The 19738-nt window shown below is 39.5% G+C and overlaps 13 non-coding genes across 13 annotated transcripts; all 13 read right to left on the bottom strand.

The window, feature by feature from the left end:
* Window positions 1–1277: 1277 nt before the first annotated feature.
* On the bottom strand, window positions 1278–1350 carry TRNAV-CAC (transfer RNA valine (anticodon CAC)). The gene has a single exon. It is a non-coding gene; the product is annotated as a tRNA-Val (tRNA).
* Window positions 1351–3899: 2549 nt separating this feature from the next.
* On the bottom strand, window positions 3900–3972 carry TRNAV-CAC (transfer RNA valine (anticodon CAC)). Its single transcript has one exon. It is a non-coding gene; the product is annotated as a tRNA-Val (tRNA).
* A 288-nt stretch (window positions 3973–4260) lies between these two features.
* TRNAP-UGG (transfer RNA proline (anticodon UGG)) lies at window positions 4261–4332 on the bottom strand. Its single transcript has one exon. It is a non-coding gene; the product is annotated as a tRNA-Pro (tRNA).
* A 2201-nt stretch (window positions 4333–6533) lies between these two features.
* TRNAV-CAC (transfer RNA valine (anticodon CAC)) lies at window positions 6534–6606 on the bottom strand. Its single transcript has one exon. It is a non-coding gene; the product is annotated as a tRNA-Val (tRNA).
* A 2596-nt stretch (window positions 6607–9202) lies between these two features.
* Window positions 9203–9275, bottom strand: TRNAV-CAC (transfer RNA valine (anticodon CAC)). The gene has a single exon. It is a non-coding gene; the product is annotated as a tRNA-Val (tRNA).
* Window positions 9276–9563: 288 nt separating this feature from the next.
* Window positions 9564–9635, bottom strand: TRNAP-UGG (transfer RNA proline (anticodon UGG)). Its single transcript has one exon. It is a non-coding gene; the product is annotated as a tRNA-Pro (tRNA).
* Window positions 9636–11778: 2143 nt separating this feature from the next.
* TRNAV-CAC (transfer RNA valine (anticodon CAC)) lies at window positions 11779–11851 on the bottom strand. The gene has a single exon. It is a non-coding gene; the product is annotated as a tRNA-Val (tRNA).
* A 288-nt stretch (window positions 11852–12139) lies between these two features.
* TRNAP-UGG (transfer RNA proline (anticodon UGG)) lies at window positions 12140–12211 on the bottom strand. The gene has a single exon. It is a non-coding gene; the product is annotated as a tRNA-Pro (tRNA).
* A 2195-nt stretch (window positions 12212–14406) lies between these two features.
* On the bottom strand, window positions 14407–14479 carry TRNAV-CAC (transfer RNA valine (anticodon CAC)). Its single transcript has one exon. It is a non-coding gene; the product is annotated as a tRNA-Val (tRNA).
* A 288-nt stretch (window positions 14480–14767) lies between these two features.
* Window positions 14768–14839, bottom strand: TRNAP-UGG (transfer RNA proline (anticodon UGG)). Its single transcript has one exon. It is a non-coding gene; the product is annotated as a tRNA-Pro (tRNA).
* Window positions 14840–17021: 2182 nt separating this feature from the next.
* On the bottom strand, window positions 17022–17094 carry TRNAV-CAC (transfer RNA valine (anticodon CAC)). Its single transcript has one exon. It is a non-coding gene; the product is annotated as a tRNA-Val (tRNA).
* A 288-nt stretch (window positions 17095–17382) lies between these two features.
* On the bottom strand, window positions 17383–17454 carry TRNAP-UGG (transfer RNA proline (anticodon UGG)). The gene has a single exon. It is a non-coding gene; the product is annotated as a tRNA-Pro (tRNA).
* Window positions 17455–19613: 2159 nt separating this feature from the next.
* On the bottom strand, window positions 19614–19686 carry TRNAV-CAC (transfer RNA valine (anticodon CAC)). The gene has a single exon. It is a non-coding gene; the product is annotated as a tRNA-Val (tRNA).
* Between the last annotated feature and the right edge of the window lie 52 nt (window positions 19687–19738).

The following is a 19738-nucleotide window of genomic DNA, read 5'->3' as shown; positions in this document are numbered from 1 at the left end:
GTTTCTCTGTCCACTCTGTGGCAGTAGAATGCTGATTATGATGCCATGTTTTGTGGAATCACCAAGGTACAACTACAGAGGAATATATGAGTCTGAAGGACATGGAACTCTTAGCTAACACATCACAATATGTGATGCTTGCCAACCAAGCACTACATTCTGGTGCGCTGATGATCAGAACATTCTGCTCCTAAAGGAAAGAAAATACCGCTTGATTGAAAATAAAGTCTCTGTTTATATTAACGCTCTCTCTCTCCCTATATCTATCTATCTATCTATCTATCTATCTATCTATCTATCTATCTATCTATCTATCTATCTATCTATCTATCTATCTATCTATCTATCTATCTATCTATCTATCTATCTATCTATCTATCTATCTATCTATCTATCTATCTATCTTTATATATGGATACATGCATACACCTACACATAGATATGCCATGCATTTCTTTGGATTTGTTTCAACCTCTTGCCATTTATTTGAGAATCCCAACTTTTCAAGTGACTGCAAATGAAGTCATCTCTGGCACGTTTTGGCTGATGCAAGGTAACCAAAACACAAGACAACTTTTAATAAAAATCATTGGTTTCTTTGTTAACGTGCACTGTCAAACATGGGACTTTCAAACGTCAGGTAAATATGATAACCAATACACAACAGAAGCAGATGCAGATTGCTTATCAATGTCGTGATAGACAGTTGTGATTTGAGTAGTAGAAGCGCCCCTGAATTGATACTTATTATATACAGCCTGTAAGATAGTCAAAAATGCATGCTAGGAGAGGAGATGCAAATATAAATGTATTAGAAAAACACATAAAGAGGAGTGATATGCTTTTATTCATGCAAGGCTAGAAAAAATCCCCATACTGTCGAAAGCATTCATACACCACCAAATGGAAATAAACAATTCTGACATTAAACGAAAAGGTGACGATGCATTTGTATCATCACCTTGAGAAGGATCATCTAGGAATTGAGCCCAAGCCTCAGCACTTAAAAACCAGAAACACTCCACTAAAATAAGAGGCCTGTTGGTGCCAACAATTCTCAAAGTTAATGCTTGTTCTGGTTGAGCATTGAACCGAATGCAGGGCTCTTTTGAAAGTGAGGTCTGTGAATCAACAGATACATCCACATGCCAATTATGTTATTGTTTTTAAGAGAATTTACTTTCTTGGAACGAGACTGCATGAACCCATCTTCAGGGCCTGGACAGTTTCATGCAAAACGGCAACTCTCAACATTGCAGCCAAGACAATATAACTAGTGTTTCTGCCCGGTTTCGAACCGGGGACCTTTCGCGTGTGAGGCGAACGTGATAACCACTACACTACAGAAACAGATACCTACAGGTGATTCTTCTGTGATGAAACTGCTCAAAACAGACTATTCCAAGGGCATCTGGTTTTAGATTTCTTTCATGCAACCTGCCCGACAGCCCTATCTGAACGCTTGTATATGCCTTGCAAGTTCAGCATTTTTGCAAAATGCTTAAAGAGAAATGTTTCCTATTTGCTCAGGCAGGGCAAGGTTAAAAGCATGAGACTCTAGCAAATAATCATCCACTACTGCAAAGAGAAAATTGATATTGGCTTTGAAATGCATACTTCAAAAGAGCACCAATGAAAGGGCTTGTCCGGGATTTGAACCCGGGACCTTTCGAACCCAAAGCGAGAATCACACCCCTAGACCAACGAGCCGTTGGAAGACCCTCACCTCTGACAAGGTAATACCAGCTCTAAGCCCGCAATGAAGATCATGCTGGGGTCTTTTTCATGCTTGGTCTGTGAATTCACAGGAAATTCAGTGTCAACTTACCCTTTCTCAAACGATAGCACTATCATTTGTAAGTGTCCCCTTTTATTTTTTCTCAGCATTGGACAAGTCTTACAGGAAGTCAGCAGTTATTTATATATTTCTGCATTGGCTAGAGCCTAAAGAGAAAGAATAAAAAGCTGTTCATAACAACATAAGAAACACATTTTGCCTTTTCTCTCAAATACTTATTCCCTTTGTGCAAATCGGAATGCCAAGGTGAATAGCTGGGCCACAGATTCTGGCTAATTATCTATCTCTTGAATGCAAGAAGCAATAAAAATTGCCTAATGCAGGACTAAAGCATTCCTTGCATAGCCTCTAACATCATAACATAACTGAGCTGCTGGTAACAAGCTAAGCAATGCCTTCCCAAAATGAGAAGTACATGTGCTTATGTGCTTATGTGCTTATGTGCTTATGTGCTTATGTGCTTATGTGCTTATGTGCTTATGTGCTTATGTGCTTATGTGCTTATGTGCTTATGTGCTTATGTGCTTATGTGCTTATCCGCTCAATCAGCGCTCAATCAGGCTCGATCAGGCTCGATCAAGGAAAGGTGGAAAGGGTCCAAATGGCTGTCCCTTCCTTTTTAGGGTGGGTCCTGCTGACTATCATAGGATTCCTCTTAAGAGTGGCCAGGGTCAGAGGAAAAACTTTCAATGCTTCTTAGTGTTCTCTCCAGAAGCAGGCATTTTCTGTGCCTTTAATTTCAGGCTTTTCCCAGCAGTCTCTGTTCTGCCTATGTAAATTAACAAAAGCAGTGCTTATTCCTCACTTGCTCTAATGTCCTTCCTGTCAGAAAAGCTCTGCCTAAGTATGCTTTTTTTCTTTTTCAGGGAAATTCTAAATGGTTTCTCTGTCCACTCTGTGGCAGTAGAATGCTGATTATGATGCCATGTTTTGTGGAATCACCAAGGTACAACTACAGAGGAATATATGAGTCTGAAGGACATGGAACTCTTAGCTAACACATCACAATATGTGATGCTTGCCAACCAAGCACTACATTCTGGTGCGCTGATGATCAGAATATTCTGCTCCTAAAGGAAAGAAAATACCGCTTGATTGAAAATAAAGTCTCTGTTTATATTAACGCTCTCTCTCTCCCTATATCTATCTATCTATCTATCTATCTATCTATCTATCTATCTATCTATCTATCTATCTATCTATCTATCTATCTATCTATCTATCTATCTTTATATATGGATACATGCATACACCTACTCATAGATATGCCATGCATTTCTTTCGATTTGTTTCAACCTCTTGCCATTTATTTGAGAATCCCTACTTTTCAAGTGACTGCAAATGAAGTCATCTCTGGCACGTTTTGGCTGATGCAAGGTAACCAAAACACAAGACAACTTTTAATAAAAATCATTGGTTTCTTTGTTAACGTTCACTGTCAAACATGGGACTTTCACACGTCAGGTAAATATGATAACCAATACACAACAGAAGCAGATGCAGATTGCTTATCAATGTCGTGATAGAACAGTTGTGATTTGAGTAGTAGAAGCGCCCCTGAATTGATACTTATTATATACAGCCTGTAAGATAGTCAAAAATGCATGCTAGGAGAGGAGATGCAAATATAAATGTATTAGAAAAATACATAAAGAGGAGTGATATGCTTTTATTCATGCAAGGCTAGAAAAAATCCCCATACTGTCGAAAGCATTCACACACCACCAAATGGAAATAAACAATTCTGACATTGAACGAAAAGGTGACGATGCATTTGTATCATCACCTTGAGAAGGATCATCTAGGAATTGAGCCCAAGCCTCAGCACTTAAAACCAGAAACACTCCACTAAAATAGGAGGCCTGTTGGTGCCAACAATTCTCAAAGTTAATGCTTGTTCTGGTTGAGCATTGAACCGAATGCAGGGCTCTTTTGAAAGTGAGGTCTGTGAATCAACAGATACATCCACATGCCAATTATGTTATTGTTTTTAAGAGAATTCACTTTCTTGGAACGAGACTGCATGAACCCATCTTCAGGGCCTGGAAAATTTCATGCAAAACGGCAACTCTCAACATTGCAGCCAAGACAATATAACTAGTGTTTCTGCCCGGTTTCGAACCGGGGACCTTTCGCGTGTGAGGCGAACGTAATAACCACTACACTACAGAAACAGATACCTAGAGGTGATTCTTCTGTGATGAAACTGCTCAAAACAGACTATTCCAAGGGCATCTGGTTTTAGATTTCTTTCATGCAACCTGCCCGACAGCCCTATCTGAACGCTTGTATATGCCTTGCAAGTTCAGCATTTTTGCAAAATGCTTAAAGAGAAATGTTTCCTATTTGCTCAGGCAGGGCAAGGTTAAAAGCATGAGACTCTATCAAATAATCATCCACTACTGCAAAGAGAAAATTGATATTGGCTTTGAAATGCATACTTCAAAAGAGCACCAATGAAAGGGCTCGTCCGGGATTTGAACCCAGGACCTCTCGCACCCAAAGCGAGAATCATACCCCTAGACCAACGAGCCGTTGAAAGACCCTCTCCTCAGAAAAGGTAATACCAGCTCTAAGCCCGCAATGAAGATCATGCTGGGGTCTTTTTCATGCTTGGTCTGTGAATTCACAGGAAATTCAGTGTCAACTTACCCTTTCTCAAACGATAGCACTATCATTTGTAAGTGTCCCCTTTTATTTTGTCTCAGCATTGGACACATCTTACAGGAAGTCAGCAGTTATTTATATATTTCTGCATTGGCTAGAGCCTAAAGAGAAAGAATAAAAAGCTGTTCATAACAACATAAGAAACACATTTTGCCTTTTCTCTCAAATACTTATTCCCTTTGTGCAAATCGGAATGCCAAGGTGAATAGCTGGGCCACAGATTCTGGCTAATTATCTATCTCTTGAATGCAAGAAGCAATAAAAACTGCCTAACGCAGGACTAAAGCATTCCTTGCATAGCCTCTAACATCATAACATAACTGAGCTGCTGGTAACAAGCTAAGCAATGCCTTCCCAAAATGAGAAGTACATGTGCTTATGTGCTTATGTGCTTATGTGCTTATGTGCTTATGTGCTTATGTGCTTATGTGCTTATGTGCTTATGTGCTTATGTGCTTATGTGCTTATGTGCTTATCCGCTCAATCAGCGCTCAATCAGGCTCGATCAGGCTCGGTCAAGGAAAGGTGGAAAGGGTCCAAATGGCTGTCCCTTCCTTTTTAGGGTGGGTCCTGCTGACTATCATAGGATTCCTCTTAAGAGTGGCCAGGGTCAGAGGAAAAACTTTCAATGCTTCTTAGTGTTCTCTCCAGAAGCAGGCATTTTCTGTGCCTTTAATTTCAGGCTTTTCCCAGCAGTCTCTGTTCTGCCTATGTAAATTAACAAAAGCAGTGCTTATTCCTCACTTGCTCTAATGTCCTTCCTGTCCACAAAGCTCTGCCTAAGTATGCTTTTTTTCTTTTTCAGGGAAATTCTAAATGGTTTCTCTGTCCACTCTGTGGCAGTAGAATGCTGATTATGATGCCATGTTTTGTGGAATCACCAAGGTACAACTACAGAGGAATATATGAGTCTGAAGGACATGGAACTCTTAGCTAACACATCACAATATGTGATGCTTGCCAACCAAGCACTACATTCTGGTGCGCTGATGATCAGAATATTCTGCTCCTAAAGGAAAGAAAATACCGCTTGATTGAAAATAAAGTCTCTGTTTATATTAACGCTCTCTCTCTCCCTATATCTATCTATCTATCTATCTATCTATCTATCTATCTATCTATCTATCTATCTATCTATCTATCTATCTATCTATCTATCTATCTATCTATCTATCTATCTATCTATCTATCTATCTTTATAGATGGATACATGCATACACCTACTCATAGATATGCCATGCATTTCTTTCGATTTGTTTCAACCTCTTGCCATTTATTTGAGAATCCCTACTTTTCAAGTGACTGCAAATGAAGTCATCTCTGGCACGTTTTGGCTGATGCAAGGTAACCAAAACACAAGACAACTTTTAATAAAAATCATTGGTTTCTTTGTTAACGTGCACTGTCAAACATGGGACTTTCAAACGTCAGGTAAATATGATAACCAATACACAACAGAAGCAGATGCAGATTGCTTATCAATGTCGTGATAGACAGTTGTGATTTGAGTAGTAGAAGCGCCCCTGAATTGATACTTATTATATACAGCCTGTAAGATAGTCAAAAATGCATGCTAGGAGAGGAGATGCAAATATAAATGTATTAGAAAAACACATAAAGAGGAGTGATATGCTTTTATTCATGCAAGGCTAGAAAAAATCCCCATACTGTCGAAAGCATTCATACACCACCAAATGGAAATAAACAATTCTGACATTAAACGAAAAGGTGACGATGCATTTGTATCATCACCTTGAGAAGGATCATCTAGGAATTGAGCCCAAGCCTCAGCACTTAAAAACCAGAAACACTCCACTAAAATAAGAGGCCTGTTGGTGCCAACAATTCTCAAAGTTAATGCTTGTTCTGGTTGAGCATTGAACCGAATGCAGGGCTCTTTTGAAAGTGAGGTCTGTGAATCAACAGATACATCCACATGCCAATTATGTTATTGTTTTTAAGAGAATTCACTTTCTTGGAACGAGACTGCATGAACCCATCTTCAGGGCCTGGACAATTTCATGCAAAACGGCAACTCTCAACATTGCAGCCAAGACAATATAACTAGTGTTTCTGCCCGGTTTCGAACCGGGGACCTTTCGCGTGTGAGGCGAACTTGATAACCACTACACTACAGAAACAGATACCTACAGGTGATTCTTCTGTGATGAAACTGCTCAAAACAGACTATTCCAAGGGCATCTGGTTTTAGATTTCTTTCATGCAACCTGCCCGACAGCCCTATCTGAACGCTTGTATATGCCTTGCAAGTTCAGCATTTTTGCAAAATGCTTAAAGAGAAATGTTTCCTATTTGCTCAGGCAGGGCAAGGTTAAAAGCATGAGACTCTAGCAAATAATCATCCACTACTGCAAAGAGAAAATTGATATTGGCTTTGAAATGCATACTTCAAAAGAGCACCAATGAAAGGGCTTGTCCGGGATTTGAACCAGGGACCTTTCGCACCCAAAGCGAGAATCACACCCCTAGACCAACGAGCCGTTGGAAGACCCTCACCTCTGACAAGGTAATACCAGCTCTAAGCCCGCAATGAAGATCATGCTGGGGTCTTTTTCATGCTTGGTCTGTGAATTCACAGGAAATTCAGTGTCAACTTACCCTTTCTCAAACGATAGCACTATCATTTGTAAGTGTCCCCTTTTATTTTTTCTCAGCATTGGACAAGTCTTACAGGAAGTCAGCAGTTATTTATATATTTCTGCATTGGCTAGAGCCTAAAGAGAAAGAATAAAAAGCTGTTCATAACAACATAAGAAACACATTTTGCCTTTTCTCTCAAATACTTATTCCCTTTGTGCAAATCGGAATGCCAAGGTGAATAGCTGGGCCACAGATTCTGGCTAATTATCTATCTCTTGAATGCAAGAAGCAATAAAAACTGCCTAATGCAGGACTAATGCAGGACTAAAGCATTCCTTGCATAGCCTCTAACATCATAACATAACTGAGCTGCTGGTAGCAAGCTAAGCAATACCTTCCCAAAATGGGAAGTACATGTGCTTATGTGCTTATCCGCTCAATCAGCGCTCATTCAGGCTCGATCAGGCGAGATATAGGAAAGGTGGAAAGGGTCCAAATGGCTGTCCCTTCCTTTTTAGGGTGGGTCCTGCTGACTATCATAGGATTCCTCTTAAGAGTGGCCAGGGTCAGAGGAAAAACTTTCAATGCTTCTTAGTGTTCTCTCCAGAAGCAGGCATTTTCTGTGCCTTTAATTTCAGGCTTTTCCCAGCAGTCTCTGTTCTGCCTATGTAAATTAACAAAAGCAGTGCTTATTCCTCACTTGCTCTAATGTCCTTCCTGTCCACAAAGCTCTGCCTAAGTATGCTTTTTTTCTTTTTCAGGGAAATTCTAAATGGTTTCTCTGTCCACTCTGTGGCAGTAGAATGCTGATTATGATGCCATGTTTTGTGGAATCACCAAGGTACAACTACAGAGGAATATATGAGTCTGAAGGACATGGAACTCTTAGCTAACACATCACAATATGTGATGCTTGCCAACCAAGCACTACATTCTGGTGCGCTGATGATCAGAACATTCTGCTCCTAAAGGAAAGAAAATACCGCTTGATTGAAAATAAAGTCTCTGTTTATATTAACGCTCTCTCTCTCCCTATATCTATCTATCTATCTATCTATCTATCTATCTATCTATCTATCTATCTATCTATCTATCTATCTATCTATCTATCTATCTATCTATCTATCTATCTATCTATCTATCTATCTATCTATCTATCTATCTATCTATCTATCTATCTATCTATCTATCTATCTATCTATCTATCTATCTATCTGTCTATATCTCTATCTATCTATCTATCTATCTATCTATCTATCTATCTTTATATATGGATACATGCATACACCTACTCATAGATATGCCATGCATTTCTTTGGATTTGTTTCAACCTCTTGCCATTTATTTGAGAATCCCTACTTTTCAAGTGACTGCAAATGAAGTCATCTCTGGCACGTTTTGGCTGATGCAAGGTAACCAAAACACAAGACAACTTTTAATAAAAATCATTGGTTTCTTTGTTAACGTGCACTGTCAAACATGGGACTTTCACACGTCAGGTAAATATGATAACCAATACACAACAGAAGCAGATGCAGATTGCTTATCAATGTCGTGATAGAACAGTTGTGATTTGAGTAGTAGAAGCGCCCCTGAATTGATACTTATTATATACAGCCTGTAAGATAGTCAAAAATGCATGCTAGGAGAGGAGATGCAAATATAAATGTATTAGAAAAATACATAAAGAGGAGTGATATGCTTTTATTCATGCAAGGCTAGAAAAAATCCCCATACTGTCGAAAGCATTCATACACCACCAAATGGAAATAAACAATTCTGACATTAAACGAAAAGGTGACGATGCATTTGTATCATCACCTTGAGAAGGATCATCTAGGAATTGAGCCCAAGCCTCAGCACTTAAAACCAGAAACACTCCACTAAAATAGGAGGCCTGTTGGTGCCAACAATTCTCAAAGTTAATGCTTGTTCTGGTTGAGCATTGAACCGAATGCAGGGCTCTTTTGAAAGTGAGGTCTGTGAATCAACAGATACATCCACATGCCAATTATGTTATTGTTTTTAAGAGAATTCACTTTCTTGGAACGAGACTGCATGAACCCATCTTCAGGGCCTGGACAATTTCATGCAAAACGGCAACTCTCAACATTGCAGCCAAGACAATATAACTAGCGTTTCTGCCCAGTTTCGAACCGGGGACCTTTCGCGTGTGAGGCGAACGTGATAACCACTACACTACAGAGACAGATACCTACAGGTGATTCTTCTGTGATGAAACTGCTCAAAACAGACTATTCCAAGGGCATCTGGTTTTAGATTTCTTTCATGCAACCTGCCTGACAGCCCTATCTGAACGCTTGTATATGCCTTGCAAGTTCAGCATTTTTGCAAAATGCTTAAAGAGAAATGTTTCCTATTTGCTCAGGCAGGGCAAGGTTAAAAGCATGAGACTCTAGCAAATAATCATCCACTACTGCAAAGAGAAAATTGATATTGGCTTTGAAATGCATACTTCAAAAGAGCACCAATGAAAGGGCTCGTCCGGGATTTGAACCCGGGACCTCTCGCACCCAAAGCGAGAATCATACCCCTAGACCAACGAGCCGTTGAAAGACCTTCACCTCTGAAAAGGTAATACCAGCTCTAAGCCCGCAATGAAGATCATGCTGGGGTCTTTTTCATGCTTGGTCTGTGAATTCACAGGAAATTCAGTGTCAACTTACCCTTTCTCAAACGATAGCACTATCATTTGTAAGTGTCCCCTTTTATTTTTTTCTCAGCATTGGACAAGTCTTACAGGAAGTCAGCAGTTATTTATATATTTCTGCATTGGCTGGAGCCTAAAGAGAAAGAATAAAAAGCTGTTCATAACAACATAAGAAACACATTTTGCCTTTTCTCTCAAATACTTATTCCCTTTGTGCAAATCGGAATGCCAAGGTGAATAGCTGGGCCAAAGATTCTGGCTAATTATCTATCTCTTGAATGCAAGAAGCAATAAAAACTGCCTAATGCAGGACTAAAGCATTCCTTGCATAGCCTCTAACATCATAACATAACTGAGCTGCTGGTAACAAGCTAAGCAATGCCTTCCCAAAATGAGAAGTACATGTGCTCATGTGCTTATGTGCTTATGTGCTTATGCGCTCAATCAGCGCTCAATCAGGCTCGATCAAGGAAAGGTGGAAAGGGTCCAAATGGCTGTCCCTTCCTTTTTAGGGTGGGTCCTGCTGACTATCATAGGATTCCTCTTAAGATTGGCCAGGGTCAGAGGAAAAACTTTCAATGCTTCTTAGTGTTCTCTCCAGAAGCAGGCATTTTCTGTGCCTTTAATTTCAGGCTTTTCCCAGCAGTCTCTGTTCTGCCTATGTAAATTAACAAAAGCAGTGCTTATTCCTCACTTGCTCTAATGTCCTTCCTGTCCACAAAGCTCTGCCTAAGTATGCTTTTTTTCTTTTTCAGGGAAATTCTAAATGGTTTCTCTGTCCACTCTGTGGCAGTAGAATGCTGATTATGATGCCATGTTTTGTGGAATCACCAAGGTACAACTACAGAGGAATATATGAGTCTGAAGGACATGGAACTCTTAGCTAACACATCACAATATGTGATGCTTGCCAACCAAGCACTACATTCTGGTGCGCTGATGATCAGAACATTCTGCTCCTAAAGGAAAGAAAATACCGCTTGATTGAAAATAAAGTCTCTGTTTATATTAACGCTCTCTCTCTCCCTATATCTATCTATCTATCTATCTATCTATCTATCTATCTATCTATCTATCTATCTATCTATCTATCTATCTATCTATCTATCTATCTATCTATCTATCTATCTATCTATCTATCTATCTATCTATCTATCTATATATCTATCTTTATATATGGATACATGCATACACCTACACATAGATATGCCATGCATTTCTTTGGATTTGTTTCAACCTCTTGCCATTTATTTGAGAATCCCAACTTTTCAAGTGACTGCAAATGAAGTCATCTCTGGCACGTTTTGGCTTATGCAAGGTAACCAAAACACAAGACAACTTTTAATAAAAATCATTGGTTTCTTTGTTAACGTGCACTGTCAAACATGGGACTTTCAAACGTCAGGTAAATATGATAACCAATACACAACAGAAGCAGATGCAGATTGCTTATCAATGTCGTGATAGACAGTTGTGATTTGAGTAGTAGAAGCGCCCCTGAATTAATACTTATTATATACAGCCTGTAAGATAGTCAAAAATGCATGCTAGGAGAGGAGATGCAAATATAAATGTATTAGAAAAAGACATAAAGAGGAGTGATATGCTTTTATTCATGCAAGGCTAGAAAAAATCCCCATACTGTCGAAAGCATTCATACACCACCAAATGGAAATAAACAATTCTGACATTAAACGAAAAGGTGACGATGCATTTGTATCATCACCTTGAGAAGGATCATCTAGGAATTGAGCCCAAGCCTCAGCACTTAAAACCAGAAACACTCCACTAAAATAAGAAGCCTGTTGGTGCCAACAATTCTCAAAGTTAATGCTTGTTCTGGTTGAGCATTGAACCGAATGCAGGGCTCTTTTGAAAGTGAGGTCTGTGAATCAACAGATACATCCACATGCCAATTATGTTATTGTTTTTAAGAGAATTCACTTTCTTGGAACGAGACTGCATGAACCCATCTTCAGGGCCTGGACAATTTCATGCAAAACAGCAACTCTCAACATTGCAGCCAAGACAATATAACTAGTGTTTCTGCCCGGTTTCGAACCGGGGACCTTTCGCGTGTGAGGCGAACGTGAAAACCACTACACTACAGAAACAGATACCTACAGGTGATTCTTCTGTGATGAAACTGCTCAAAACAGACTATTCCAAGGGCATCTGGTTTTAGATTTCTTTCATGCAACCTGCCCGACAGCCCTATCTGAACGCTTGTATATGCCTTGCAAGTTCAGCATTTTTGCAAAATGCTTAAAGAGAAATGTTCCCTATTTGCTCAGGCAGGGCAAGGTTAAAAGCATGAGACTCTAGCAAATAATCATCCACTACTGCAAAGAGAAAATTGATATTGGCTTTGAAAAGCATACTTCAAAAGAGCACCAATGAAAGGGCTCGTCCGGGATTTGAACCCGGGACCTTTCGCACCCAAAGCGAAAATCATACCCCTAGACCAACGAGCCGTTGGAAGACCCTCACCTCTGAAAAGGTAATACCAGCTCTAAGCCCGCAATGAAGATCATGCTGGGGTCTTTTTCATGCTTGGTCTGTGAATTCACAGGAAATTCAGTGTCAACTTACCCTTTCTCAAACGATAGCACTATCATTTGTAAGTAAGTGTCCCCTTTTATTTTTTCTCAGCATTGGACAAGTCTTACAGGAAGTCAGCAGTTATTTATATATTTCTGCATTGGCTAGAGCCTAAAGAGAAAGAATAAAAAGCTGTTCATAACAACATAAGAAACACATTTTGCCTTTTCTCTCAAATACTTATTCCCTTTGTGCAAATCGGAATGCCAAGGTGAATAGCTGGGCCACAGATTCTGGCTAATTATTTATCTCTTGAATGCAAGAAGCAATAAAAACTGCCTAATGCAGGACTAAAGCATTCCTTGCATAGCCTCTAACATCATAACATAACTGAGCTGCTGGTAACAAGCTAAGCAATGCCTTCCCAAAATGAGAAGTACATGTGCTTATGTGCTTATCCGCTCAATCAGCGCTCAATCAGGCTCGATCAAGGAAAGGTGGAAAGGGTCCAAATGGCTGTCCCTTCCTTTTTAGGGTGGGTCCTGCTGACTATCATAGGATTCCTCTTAAGAGTGGCCAGGGTCAGAGGAAAAACTTTCAATGCTTCTTAGTGTTCTCTCCAGAAGCAGGCATTTTCTGTGCCTTTAATTTCAGGCTTTTCCCAGCAGTCTCTGTTCTGCCTATGTAAATTAACAAAAGCAGTGCTTATTCCTCACTTGCTCTAATGTCCTTCCTGTCCACAAAGCTCTGCCTAAGTATGCTTTTTTTCTTTTTCAGGGAAATTCTAAATGGTTTCTCTGTCCACTCTGTGGCAGTAGAATGCTGATTATGATGCCATGTTTTGTGGAATCACCAAGGTACAACTACAGAGGAATATATGAGTCTGAAGGACATGGAACTCTTAGCTAACACATCACAATATGTGATGCTTGCCAACCAAGCACTACATTCTGGTGCGCTGATGATCAGAACATTCTGCTCCTAAAGGAAAGAAAATACCGCTTGATTGAAAATAAAGTCTCTGTTTATATTAACGCTCTCTCTCTCCCTATATCTATCTATCTATCTATCTATCTATCTATCTATCTATCTATCTATCTATCTATCTATCTATCTATCTATCTATCTATCTATCTATCTATCTATCTATCTATCTATCTATCTATCTATCTATCTATCTATCTATCTATCTATCTATCTATCTATCTATCTATCTATCTATCTATATCTCTATCTATCTATCTATCTATCTATCTTTATATATGGATACATGCATACACCTACTCATAGATATGCCATGCATTTCTTTGGATTTGTTTCAACCTCTTGCCATTTATTTGAGAATCCCTACTTTTCAAGTGACTGCAAATGAAGTCATCTCTGGCACGTTTTGGCTGATGCAAGGTAACCAAAACACAAGACAACTTTTAATAAAAATCATTGGTTTCTTTGTTAACGTGCACTGTCAAACATGGGACTTTCACACGTCAGGTAAATATGATAACCAATACACAACAGAAGCAGATGCAGATTGCTTATCAATGTCGTGATAGAACAGTTGTGATTTGAGTAGTAGAAGCGCCCCTGAATTGATACTTATTATATACAGCCTGTAAGATAGTCAAAAATGCATGCTAGGAGAGGAGATGCAAATATAAATGTATTAGAAAAATACATAAAGAGGAGTGATATGCTTTTATTCATGCAAGGCTAGAAAAAATCCCCATACTGTCGAAAGCATTCATACACCACCAAATGGAAATAAACAATTCTGACATTAAACGAAAAGGTGACGATGCATTTGTATCATCACCTTGAGAAGGATCATCTAGGAATTGAGCCCAAGCCTCAGCACTTAAAACCAGAAACACTCCACTAAAATAGGAGGCCTGTTGGTGCCAACAATTCTCAAAGTTAATGCTTGTTCTGGTTGAGCATTGAACCGAATGCAGGGCTCTTTTGAAAGTGAGGTCTGTGAATCAACAGATACATCCACATGCCAATTATGTTATTGTTTTAAAGAGAATTCACTTTCTTGGAACGAGACTGCATGAACCCATCTTCAGGGCCTGGACAATTTCATGCAAAACGGCAACTCTCAACATTGCAGCCAAGACAATATAACTAGCGTTTCTGCCCAGTTTCGAACCGGGGACCTTTCGCGTGTGAGGCAAACGTGATAACCACTACACTACAGAAACAGATACCTACAGGTGATTCTTCTGTGATGAAACTGCTCAAAACAGACTATTCCAAGGGCATCTGGTTTTAGATTTCTTTCATACAACCTGCCCGACAGCCCTATCTGAACGCTTGTATATGCCTTGCAAGTTCAGCATTTTTGCAAAATGCTTAAAGAGAAATGTTTCCTATTTGCTCAGGCAGGGCAAGGTTAAAAGCATGAGACTCTAGCAAATAATCATCCACTACTGCAAAGAGAAAATTGATATTGGCTTTGAAATGCATACTTCAAAAGAGCACCAATGAAAGGGCTCGTCCGGGATTTGAACCCGGGACCTCTCGCACCCAAAGCGAGAATCATACCCCTAGACCAACGAGCCGTTGAAAGACCCTCACCTCTGAAAAGGTAATACCAGCTCTAAGCCCGCAATGAAGATCATGCTGGGGTCTTTTTCATGCTTGGTCTGTGAATTCACAGGAAATTCAGTGTCAACTTACCCTTTCTCAAACGATAGCACTATCATTTGTAAGTGTCCCCTTTTATTTTTTTCTCAGCATTGGACAAGTCTTACAGGAAGTCAGCAGTTATTTATATATTTCTGCATTGGCTGGAGCCTAAAGAGAAAGAATAAAAAGCTGTTCATAACAACATAAGAAACACATTTTGCCTTTTCTCTCAAATACTTATTCCCTTTGTGCAAATCGGAATGCCAAGGTGAATAGCTGGGCCACAGATTCTGGCTAATTATCTATCTCTTGAATGCAAGAAGCAATAAAAACTGCCTAATGCAGGACTAAAGCATTCCTTGCATAGCCTCTAACATCATAACATAACTGAGCTGCTGGTAACAAGCTAAGCAATGCCTTCCCAAAATGAGAAGTACATGTGCTTATGTGCTTATGTGCTTATGTGCTTATGTGCTTATGTGCTTATGTGCTTATGTGCTTATGTGCTTATGTGCTTATGTGCTTATGTGCTTATGTGCTTATGTGCTTATGTGCTTATGTGCTTATGTGCTTATGTGCTTATGCGCTCAATCAGCGCTCAATCAGGCTCGATCAAGGAAAGGTGGAAAGGGTCCAAATGGCTGTCCCTTCCTTTTTAGGGTGGGTCCTGCTGACTATCATAGGATTCCTCTTAAGAGTGGCCAGGGTCAGAGGAAAAACTTTCAATGCTTCTTAGTGTTCTCTCCAGAAGCAGGCATTTTCTGTGCCTTTAATTTCAGGCTTTTCCCAGCAGTCTCTGTTCTGCCTATGTAAATTAACAAAAGCAGTGCTTATTCCTCACTTGCTCTAATGTCCTTCCTGTCCACAAAGCTCTGCCTAAGTATGCTTTTTTTCTTTTTCAGGGAAATTCTAAATGGTTTCTCTGTCCACTCTGTGGCAGTAGAATGCTGATTATGATGCCATGTTTTGTGGAATCACCAAGGTACAACTACAGAGGAATATATGAGTCTGAAGGACATGGAACTCTTAGCTAACACATCACAATATGTGATGCTTGCCAACCAAGCACTACATTCTGGTGCGCTGATGATCAGAACATTCTGCTCCTAAAGGAAAGAAAATACCGCTTGATTGAAAATAAAGTCTCTGTTTATATTAACGCTCTCTCTCTCCCTATATCTATCTATCTATCTATCTATCTATCTATCTATCTATCTATCTATCTATCTATCTATCTATCTATCTATATATGGATACATGCATACACCTACACATAGATATGCCATGCATTTCTTTGGATTTGTTTCAACCTCTTGCCATTTATTTGAGAATCCCAACTTTTCAAGTGACTGCAAATGAAGTCATCTCTGGCACGTTTTGGCTGATGCAAGGTAACCAAAACACAAGACAACTTTTAATAAAAATCATTGGTTTCTTTGTTAACGTGCACTGTCAAACATGGGACTTTCACACGTCAGGTAAATATGATAACCAATACACAACAGAAGCAGATGCAGATTGCTTATCAATGTCGTGATAGAACAGTTGTGATTTGAGTAGTAGAAGCGCCCCTGAATTGATACTTATTATATACAGCCTGTAAGATAGTCAAAAATGCATGCTAGGAGAGGAGATGCAAATATAAATGTATTAGAAAAATACATAAAGAGGAGTGATATGCTTTTATTCATGCAAGGCTAGAAAAAATCCCCATACTGTCGAAAGCATTCATACACCACCAAATGGAAATAAACAATTCTGACATTAAACGAAAAGGTGACGATGCATTTGTATCATCACCTTGAGAAGGATCATCTAGGAATTGAGCCCAAGCCTCAGCACTTAAAACCAGAAACACTCCACTAAAATAGGAGGCCTGTCGGTGCCAACAATTCTCAAAGTTAATGCTTGTTCTGGTTGAGCATTGAACCGAATGCAGGGCTCTTTTGAAAGTGAGGTCTGTGAATCAACAGATACATCCACATGCCAATTATGTTATTGTTTTTAAGAGAATTCACTTTCTTGGAACGAGACTGCATGAACCCATCTTCAGGGCCTGGACAATTTCATGCAAAACGGCAACTCTCAATATTGCAGCCAAGACAATATAACTAGTGTTTCTGCCCAGTTTCGAACCGGGGACCTTTCGCGTGTGAGGCAAACGTGATAACCACTACACTACAGAAACAGATACCTACAGGTGATTCTTCTGTGATGAAACTGCTCAAAACAGACTATTCCAAGGGCATCTGGTTTTAGATTTCTTTCATGCAACCTGCCCGACAGCCCTATCTGAACGCTTGTATATGCCTTGCAAGTTCAGCATTTTTGCAAAATGCTTAAAGAGAAATGTTTCCTATTTGCTCAGGCAGGGCAAGGTTAAAAGCATGAGACTCTAGCAAATAATCATCCACTACTGCAAAGGGAAAATTGATATTGGCTTTGAAATGCATACTTCAAAAGAGCACCAATGAAAGGGCTCGTCCGGGATTTGAACCCGGGACCTCTCGCACCCAAAGCGAGAATCATACCCCTAGACCAACGAGCCGTTGAAAGACCCTCACCTCTGAAAAGGTAATACCAGCTCTAAGCCCGCAATGAAGATCATGCTGGGGTCTTTTTCATGCTTGGTCTGTGAATTCACAGGAAATTCAGTGTCAACTTACCCTTTCTCAAACGATAGCACTATCATTTGTAAGTGTCCCCTTTTATTTTGTCTCAGCATTGGACAAGTCTTACAGGAAGTCAGCAGTTATTTATATATTTCTGCATTGGCTAGAGCCTAAAGAGAAGGAATAAAAAGCTGTTCATAACAACATAAGAAACACATTTTGCCTTTTCTCTCAAATACTTATTCCCTTTGTGCAAATCGGAATGCCAATGTGAATAACTGGGCCACAGATTCTGGCTAATTATCTATCTCTTGAATGCAAGTAGCAATAAAAACTGCCTAATGCAGGAATAAAGCATTCCTTGCATAGCCTCTAACATCATAACATAACTGAGCTGCTGGTAACAAGCTAAGCAATGCCTTCCCAAAATGAGAAGTACATGTGCTTATGTGCTTATCCGCTCAATCAGCGCTCAATCAGGCTCGATATAGGAAAGGTGGAAAGGGTCCAAATGGCTGTCCCTTTTTAGGGTGGGTCCTGCTGACTATCATAGGATTCCTCTTAAGAGTGGCCAGGGTCAGAGGAAAAACTTTCAATGCTTCTTAGTGTTCTCTCCAGAAGCAGGCATTTTCTGTGCCTTTAATTTCAGGCTTTTCCCAGCAGTCTCTGTTCTGCCTATGTAAATTAACAAAAGCAGTGCTTATTCCTCACTTGCTCTAATGTCCTTCCTGTCCACAAAGCTCTGCCTAAGTATGCTTTTTTTCTTTTTCAGGGAAATTCTAAATGGTTTCTCTGTCCACTCTGTGGCAGTAGAATGCTGATTATGATGCCATGTTTTGTGGAATCACCAAGGTACAACTACAGAGGAATATATGAGTCTGAAGGACATGGAACTCTTAGCTAACACATCACAATATGTGATGCTTGCCAACCAAGCACTACATTCTGGTGCGCTGATGATCAGAACATTCTGCTCCTAAAGGAAAGAAAATACCGCTTGATTGAAAATAAAGTCTCTGTTTATATTAACGCTCTCTCTCTCCCTATATCTATCTATCTATCTATCTATCTATCTATCTATCTATCTATCTATCTATCTATCTATCTATCTATCTATCTATCTATCTATCTATCTATCTATCTATCTATCTATCTATCTATCTATCTATCTATCTATCTATCTATCTATCTATCTATATCTCTATCTATCTATCTATCTATCTTTATATATGGATACATGCATACACCTACTCATAGATATGCCATGCATTTCTTTGGATTTGTTTCAACCTCTTGCCATTTATTTGAGAATCCCTACTTTTCAAGTGACTGCAAATGAAGTCATCTCTGGCACGTTTTGGCTGATGCAAGGTAACCAAAACACAAGACAACTTTTAATAAAAATCATTGGTTTCTTTGTTAACGTGCACTGTCAAACATGGGACTTTCACACGTCAGGTAAATATGATAACCAATACACAACAGAAGCAGATGCAGATTGCTTATCAATGTCGTGATAGAACAGTTGTGATTTGAGTAGTAGAAGCGCCCCTGAATTGATACTTATTATATACAGCCTGTAAGATAGTCAAAAATGCATGCTAGGAGAGGAGATGCAAATATAAATGTATTAGAAAAATACATAAAGAGGAGTGATATGCTTTTATTCATGCAAGGCTAGAAAAAATCCCCATACTGTCGAAAGCATTCATACACCACCAAATGGAAATAAACAATTCTGACATTAAACGAAAAGGTGACGATGCATTTGTATCATCACCTTGAGAAGGATCATCTAGGAATTGAGCCCAAGCCTCAGCACTTAAAACCAGAAACACTCCACTAAAATAGGAGGCCTGTTGGTGCCAACAATTCTCAAAGTTAATGCTTGTTCTGGTTGAGCATTGAACCGAATGCAGGGCTCTTTTGAAAGTGAGGTCTGTGAATCAACAGATACATCCACATGCCAATTATGTTATTGTTTTTAAGAGAATTCACTTTCTTGGAACGAGACTGCATGAACCCATCTTCAGGGCCTGGACAATTTCATGCAAAACGGCAACTCTCAACATTGCAGCCAAGACAATATAACTAGTGTTTCTGCCCGGTTTCGAACCGGGGACCTTTCGCGTGTGAGGCGAATGTGATAACCACTACACTACAGAAACAGATACCTACAGGTGATTCTTCTGTGATGAAACTACTCAAAACAGACTATTC

This window comes from Lissotriton helveticus, chromosome 8 (genome assembly GCF_964261635.1).
Source record: "Lissotriton helveticus chromosome 8, aLisHel1.1, whole genome shotgun sequence".
NCBI classification, from domain to species: domain Eukaryota; kingdom Metazoa; phylum Chordata; class Amphibia; order Caudata; family Salamandridae; genus Lissotriton; species Lissotriton helveticus.
Note: the sequence above shows the minus strand (reverse complement) of the source record. Positions and strands in the feature narration are given on the sequence as shown.